This window comes from Sciurus vulgaris (genome assembly GCF_902686455.1).
Source record: "Sciurus vulgaris genome assembly, contig: HiC_scaffold_220_arrow_ctg1, whole genome shotgun sequence".
NCBI classification, from domain to species: Eukaryota; Metazoa; Chordata; class Mammalia; order Rodentia; family Sciuridae; genus Sciurus; species Sciurus vulgaris.
The window spans coordinates 1-8,366 of record NW_027632838.1 but is presented as its reverse complement, the minus strand read 5'-3'; the positions used below and the strand labels follow the sequence as shown (position 1 = coordinate 8,366).

General features: G+C 42.1%; 1 pseudogene across 1 annotated transcript; it reads left to right on the top strand.

Annotated features, from left to right (window-relative positions):
- The first annotated feature begins 3,953 nt into the window (after nucleotides 1-3,953).
- Nucleotides 3,954-5,870, top strand: LOC306652441 (Krueppel-like factor 3; annotated as a pseudogene). Its single transcript has one exon. The product of its transcript is annotated as a Krueppel-like factor 3 (transcript).
- Nucleotides 5,871-8,366: the final 2,496 nt, after the last annotated feature.

The window sequence follows — 8,366 nt, the reverse complement described above, 5'->3', positions numbered from 1 at the left end:
ATTTTTCATTTAAAAGTTTCTGCCCTAGCTTAATAATGTATTTGTTGTAATAACTCCTATTTTTAGTATTATTTTAGCAAATTATTCAATTTACTGGAATTAAAAAAAAACATTATTTGAAGATCAGTTGATCCCAATTCTTCATGATCACTGTGCTTATCAACCCCTTCAGAACAGAAGGAATCTATAGTGAGAGTTTTCACTTCAGTGCCTGGCCTTATTACTGTGGATAAAAACTTGACCAGGAAAGATGGGCTTGTTGACCAAGGATTTCATCACCTTTAATTTGGAATTCAAATGTGACTTTAAAAAAGGAACACGGAGTTCTGTCTCCTTGCTGCCTACTGCATTCACTATAATCACCACCCCAGACTTGCCAGACTGCTTTTCAAGGTTTTGTTTCTATTATCCTTTTTATATTATAAGTTTTGGCCAAGATTGAACTCTGTTCTTTGAAAACAAACAACAAATTTTCTGTCACCATCACTCTTTGCTATTTGTGTCTCTAAATTGACTATTTTTTATCATGTATGAAATTCAAAAGTTCTATAAATATGTCCAATATTGACTTGGAGTTGACTTTTGACATGAAGCACTTCTGTGAATCAATAGCATATTATATGTACCATTAATATTATATCAATATTGACTTTCTTTCATGCATTTCTTGAATACTAACTTATGAAGACAGGAACTATCTCAGAGATTAATGGAAAACACTAAGTGTTATCCAGTGTCAGGAAATATTTACTGAAATTGAATTTCTTTTAAAATATTAATTTAAGCTGGGTATGGTGGTGTATGCCTGTAATCCTAGCAAATAGGAAAACTGAGGCATGAGGATTACAAGTTCAAGACAGTGGGGGCAAGTTAGTGAGACTCTGACTCAATAAAAACAAATAGGGATGGGGATATAGCTTCATGGCAAAGTAATCTGTGTTCATACCCTAGTAATGAAGAAAACAAAAATTATAATTTATATAAATAAAAAGCATATATATATATGTATATACATATATTCAGTTGTTCGAGGAATTTAAACCATGGCCTGCACATGCTAGGTAAGCACTTTAACCCTGAGCTACAACCCAACCTACTTACAATGGTTTAGATAAACTTAGTTTACAACAAAAATACCTTTATAGGTTTAAAACCATAGAAGAGTAATCATAATTTTAGTCAGTCATTTTCTTTATTGTGGGCATTACATTAGAAATGGTTATTGTTCAATAAAAAGCTTAATTTGTTGATATTTTGTTATTTATTTTAAGACAGTCTATCAACATTAAATCTTATATAATTTCCAAGTTGCTATTAATAACCTCTCTGTAAAACATAAGTGACTAACCAAATGAATTCATTTTTTTTACTCATACTCCTTAATTACATCTTGCATATAGCTTATTAAAACATGGTTTCCAAGACATGGGCCTTTCAGACTTTCTACCTGCTGTTTCTCCTCATGCCCAGTATATCCTACAATGTAATAAACATTTGTTTAATGAATCAATCAACTATACTTTTTCCTTCTTCCCCTGAATGTTTACGTATTGTGGAAATTTCAACCCACTACTTTTCAAGAGAGTGACCACCACCAGCAGGTGACTGTGCTATGTTTTGTGCTACTGATAACCTTCTCACAACTATTTGGAGAGAAATGTCAACACAAATTAAATGTGAACACAGCAGTCAGAGTAGCAATAATAAGATAGTACAGACAGGTGACACCAAAGAATACGAAGGACTGGCCATCACAAGTTTGAGATCAGCTAGGTAACGTAGTGAGACCCTGTTTCAAAATTAAATATATGCTGGGGAAGCCAGCAGAGAGCTCCAACCCAAAAGCATCTTCTGGGATGAGAGCAGGGCAGCCAGAGACCTCTCCAGGCGGCCCTGCCCCCTCTGGCTACAGGCTTTTTCCATGGGGCAATCCAAGATGGCAGACTAGAGGGTGACTGCATCTCCAGTCCCTCAAGAACCCAGGATTCAAGAAGGGGAGGCAATGAGAGACTTGGACTAAAATAGAGCCATGGGGTGATTCTCCTCACCCAGTGAAGCTCAGCCCGGGTGGCAGGCCTGGGTTTGGGCCGCTTATTAGAGTAGGGCAGGGCAGCTAGAGTCTTCTCCAGGCAGCCAAGCTTACTCCAGCGGTGGGCTCCTCCCACAAGGCAAGTTTCTCTAGCTTCTCAGAGCAGGCCCCCCAGTGAGAGCCTTTCTGCACAGAACCAGCTCCAAGTCCCTGAGACAGGGCAGTGAGCTCTGGCCTGCAGGTTGTTCCAGGGACCAGGACAGGACAGCCAGGGACTTCCCCAAGCAGCCCGACTCCCTCCACCTGGAAGTGCCTTTCTAGGCTAGCTTCTTGGAGCAGACCTCCCAGTGAGAGCCTTTCTACACAGAGCCAGCCACATGTCCCAAAGCCATCAGAGAGCTCTGAAGTGCAAGCAGCCTCTGAGACCAGGGCAGAGCAACCAGAGACCTCTCCAGGAAGCCCTGCCCCCTCTGGCTGCAGGCTTTTTCCATGGGGTGATCCAAAGTGGCAGACTAGAGGGTGACTGCGTCTCCAGTTGCTCCAGAACCCAGGATTCAACAAGGGGAGGCATTGAGAGACTTGGACTAAAATAGAGCCATGGGGTGAGTCTCCCCCACCCGGTGAATCTCGGCCTGGTGGACAGGTCCAGATAGGGGCGGCTTATCAGAGTAGGGCAGGGAAGCTAGTGTCTTCCCCAGGCAGCCCTGCACTCTCCAGTGGTGAGCTCCTCCCACACGGCCAGCTTCTCGGAGCAGGACCCCAATGAGAGCCTTTCCACACAGAGACAGCTCCAAGCCCTGGAACCAGTAGCGGGCTAGGGGCAGCTTTCTTCAGAAGAACTGCATTATCAAGTTACTCCAAGACTTCAGGCTACTGAAGGCTGGGAGGTGATACACTGGAAATCTACAGGGACACTATAAGCCAATAGAGGAAATCTGCAATATCTCAGAGTCCCACTGACATCTGACCAATATGAAAAAACAAGGGAAGAAAATGTCCCAAACAAACCTACATACTATATCACTAAAACCCAATGACAGCACAGCAGAGGAAATGTCAGAAAGGGAGTTCAGAATATACATAATTAATACAATCAGGGAAGCAAATGAGGAGATGAAAGAGCAAATGCAGGCATTGAAGGAGGAGATGAAAGAGCAAATGCAGGCATTAAATGATCACACCAATCAACAGTTAAAAGACCAAATATGGGAAGCAAGAGATCATTTCAATAAAGAGTGGAGATACTGAAAAAAACAAACAGAAATCCTTTAAATGAAGTAAACAATAAACCAAGTTAAAAATGCCATAGAAAGCATAACCAATAGGATAGAACACCTGGAAGACAGAACCTCAGATACTGAAGACAAAATATTTAATCTTGAAAACAAAGTTGACCAAACAGAAAAAATGGTAAGAAATCATGAACAGAATCAACAAGAATTATGGGATATCATGAAAAGGCCAAATTTAAGAATTCTTGGGATTGAGGAAGGCTTAGAGATACAAAGCAAAGGAATGAACAATCTATTCAATGAAATACTATCAGAAAATTTCCCAAATCTGAAGAATGAAATGGAAACCAAGTACAAGAGGCTTATAGGACTCCAAATATACAAAATTACAACAGGAGAGTGAGTGGCACCGGCATCATGTGACTGCCCAGATTTGGTGCCAGGAGCCAGAGGGGGCCCAGGAGCGGAGCCGCATGGAGCCGGGGCCGAGCCGGAGTGCAACTCGAGCGCCTGCCGAGCCAAGCCAAACCACGCTGCACCACACGTGTACCTGTCCCAGTCCCTGTCCCCTGTGACTGCAGCCGCCAACACAGCTCGGACTGGACCGCTGATGTTACAGCACTTGCAGGGCTCCAGGCAGTGGGATCTGGGCCTTTATTTCCCACTGTCAGTGTTCAGCACCGTGCCTCGCAAAGCGAAATGCCAGAACACCCTAGAAGGTTTAACTAAAAGAATGCTAATGTTTGACCCAGTCCCTGTCAAGCAAGAGGCCATGGACCCTGTCTCAGTGTCCTACCCATCTAATTACATGGAGTCAATGAAGCCCAACAAGTATGGGGTCATTTACTCCACACTGTTACCTGGTAAGTTCTTCCAGACCCTGGAGGGCCTGTCCCATGGAATACAGATGGAGCCAGTGGACCTCACAGTGAACAATCGGGGTTCACTGTCTTCCTTCCTTCGTCACTCAAGTTCCCATCCACACAGAGGAGAGCATTGCCCGGGCTGAGCATGCCTTCGTCTAGCCCACTGATTAAGAAGTACTCACCCCCTTCCCCAGGCATGCAGCCCTTCAGTGTGCTGCTGTCCATGCCACCAGTGATGGCGGTGGCCCTCTCTCGGCACAGAATCCGGAGCCCGGGCATTCTGCCGGTCATCCAGCCTGTTGTGGTGCAGCCCGTCCCCTTCATGTACACCAGCAACCTCTAGCAGCCGCTCATGGTCTCCATGTCGGAAGAGATGGAAAACTCAAACAGTAGCATGCAAGTACCTGTAATTGAATCATATGAGAAGCCCATATTACAGAAAAAAATTAAAATTGAACCTGGGATTGAACCACAGAGAACAGATTATTATATGGAAGAAATGTCACCACCCCCTTTAATGAACTCGGTGTCCCTCCCTCAAGCATTGTTGCAAGAGAATCACCCTTCAGTCGTAGTGCAGCCCGGGAAGAGAACTTTACCTGTGGAATCTCTAGATACCCAAAGGAAGTGGAGGATACACAGATGCGATTATGATGGATGCAACAAAGTGTACACTAAAAGCTTCCACTTGAAAGCACACAGATGAACACATACAAGAGAAAAACCCTACAAATATACATGGGAAGGATGCACATGGAAGTTTGCTCGGTCTGATGAACTAACAAGACATTTCCACAAACATACTGGAATCAAACCTTTCCAGTGTCCAGACTGTGACCGCAGCTTCTCCCGTTCCTACCACCTTGCCCTCCATAGGAAACACCACATGTTAGTCTGAAAGTCTCCGTCTCTGCCTCATTGTGACTCTCCACTCTCCTGGCTCTCTCTCTGTCCTCCCTCCCATTATCTAACTCATTTTTTACATGTACATTTTAATTTTTATTCAGCTGGCCTGAATCTCTGAATTTATATCATTCAAAACTTCCATATGGTCAGTAGTCTATACTCTCTAATCCTCCCTCTCCTTACCATGGGTCAGACCTAAAGAATGTGAACACTTTTTTTTTTTTTTTTCCGGGGATGCTAAGCAAACCCTTCTTACAGAAACGTTTAATGTAATGAGAATAAGGGAACATGTAAACTAACATAACCAATTGTTGGTTTCTCCATGTATTCCTCAAAGAATGTCGAAGTAAATGTATTAGAAATACAGTAACCAGCCTGCTAGTCCTTGCTAGAGACATCCGTACCTCTCTGCCCTGTGATCCCATTTTATGCTTGACAGCAAAGAGAAGGGTGGCCCCGTTCACCATGTATAGGAGGATGTGCAGAAATACGACATAATAGCCCATTCAACTCTGCCACTGTCCTTCATGCATCTTCCTGGATTATCACTTCTAAATCAAGTCCTTTGCCCTCCTTTGTGCCTGAAACTATGTGGAGGGCTGTGCCACCATTGGGAGATGAGCCAGGGCTGCTGAATAAGGTGGGTGACGTGACAGTTCAAGGCATGGGATGTGCTGTGCTTCGTAGCATGCAGTAGATGAAGAGGGGCATCAAAGGGGAGACACAGGGTGCAAAGGAGGAAGTGGTCAGTTCCTCTTGAGCTAGGGCTTTGTCATTGAGGTGTCCAGATTTGGTCAGCTGTGCACTGCATCTCTAGAGCTTCGGTCTGTGTGCACAGTGGGCTGTGTGGAACCACATTGCAAAGCCAGATGCCTGTGGGGTGATCCACACACCTGTCTCCATTCATAAAATATCCTTTATATGAATGGTCAGGATTTGAGAGTAAGGAATCCATAGATAATATTTGCCCAGTAATGGTTAAAAAAAAGAATCTTTTGGGTAAGAGTATGAATGGTCTTTCTTTTATCCAACTTACTTATAGCTTTTTTGCATACAGGGAAACATTGAGTGGTACTTTTATTCCCATATCAAATCAGTCACAGCTTGTCCGGAGCTGGCAGGTCACGCACCTTGACTCATGGTCACGCCCCCTGCCTCGCCTCATGTTGAGCTAAGATGGCGCCTGCCAGATGCTGGTGAAGCATGCCTCTACCTGTTTACACACCTGTCAGACTATACCAGGTGCATCAGACTAGATTGCGTAGTGCTTCATGATTGGCCAACTACACTTCCTTATTCGCATTCCGGCGCGAGACTAGTCTTGCCTTCGCACACTTTCCTCTGATTGGTTTTTTTACTTTATATTAACTGTGTTTATTCCCCTAATAAACGAGACTTGATCAGGCTTTTGTCTTGTCTCCATTTCCTGTGTCTCTTGTCTCTCCCAATCCCCACTCCCCCCTCCAGGTTTCTGTTGAAGTCCTGCAGGTCAGGGCAACAGCTTTTATACTAAAAACTTCTGTGAGCTGGGAGGTGCCAGATGGGCTGTCCTTTGTGTTCATGGCACATAACATAAGTGAGCATCTGCTAAGGCTTTGGGAGACTGATTCAGTTAACATGTGAGTGACACTATTTGTAATTATAACTAGTTGTGAAGCACATATACCTCCATTTTAGGGACAGGCTTTTGAAAATTCTAGAAAACCACAGTTCAGGGATTTACATATGTGGCTTGAAAATTCTCCAGTTTACTGTCAGAATTAGCAGTTTCCTATCACTATCAATTATCCTGTCAGAAGAAGAAACTAAAAATAATGACTCGCATTTAAGAGAAATAGCACCATTATTGGAAAGTTTTTCAAAAGCAGGCTTTTGAGTACCATAGTCCAATAAAATAATCGATACGTAGAAATGCCATTAGTCTTAAATTTGAAGAAAATGAGCAAAGGTGGTCAAATATAGTTGCATAACCAAATGCCCCTTCATCCCTCCATGAAGGATGGAGGAGGAGAAGAGAGAAGAATGGAATCCTGAAGATTCATCCCAGTCGCAGCTCAGGACCCAATACAAACTAAACCGGGAGGAATACGTAACTGTTTTAAAACATCAGTGAATGAGTGATTCTGGAGGCCTGCAAATTGTGTGGGGAGCTTACTTTGATGGTGCTATGTTCAAGTTAGCTGTAGGGCCAGCACCCCTGAGAGGGCCCACTCATCAGCCCACCAACTGGAAGGAAATGTAGGTGAGAAATGCGAAGAAATTTGTTTATCTCAGCACTTGGATTTCTTTTTCTTTCAGCACTGCAAAATGTTTAGAATATTACAACATGCTAATTGGGGTACTTTTTTCTTTGCAATTATGAAATGAATCAAGGAATAGAAATGGCTTCTTTTCTAGCAGGTATCATCTATATTGTCAATGCTTAGTCACACTTATGCCAGAGTGTTCATGTCTTGAAATGTTTTTTTTTTACAATACACTGAAGGATTGAGAGTGAGTGCAGGGGATTTTTTGTTGTTGTTGTTGTTGGGTGGAGATCACCAGCTTGTGTTCCAGCCCATATAAAAGGGAGAAAGGAGGTGAGAAAGAGTAGAATTGACCTGTGAATCAGCTCCAAGTCTGAGTGCAGTTTAATAGAAGGCTTCATGGGTTCTCATGAAATTTGATGTCTGCTGAAGCATGTTAAAGTTTTGTTCAAAAGACTGTATTATGTTACTATGCAACTTGCTTCGATTTTGCTAACAGTTCATTAACAAAGATCCGTTTTAACTCTGAAAGAAAAACAACTCAGAGAGGCCATTCTCTATTCCCATGCTAGTTTGATATTCTTTAGATGCCAATTGGCCCTTACCAAATTTTCTTATATATATATATATATATATATAAATATATATTTTCTTATATATATATATATATTTGTATTTTACTATGATAGTTGAGAAATTTTAGTCTCTTAGTCATTTTAGCTGTATTGTGGAAGACCTCAGATATACAATAAGATGCCCTTCAAACGTGGTTTTAATGATATGCCACATTATTATCAATCATAATTTAATTGCAATATTTTAATTTGGTGAGGATGATTTCTAAACATGAAGTAGGTATCATGTAAATCATTACAGAGTTTATTCAATTATTTCTCAAGTGTCATCTTGGAGAAGTCACAAATTAAATCAATCCATCATATTAGAGTTTCAAAATGTGAATCTACATCATAAATGGGCATTAACATTCTGATTTGCTTGGTTTGGAGAACGTTTGCAGCATAGCTATGTTCAACAAAGGAGATGCTAAATATGCAGAAGTTTCAAGAGCCTTGAAACAGAATTACAG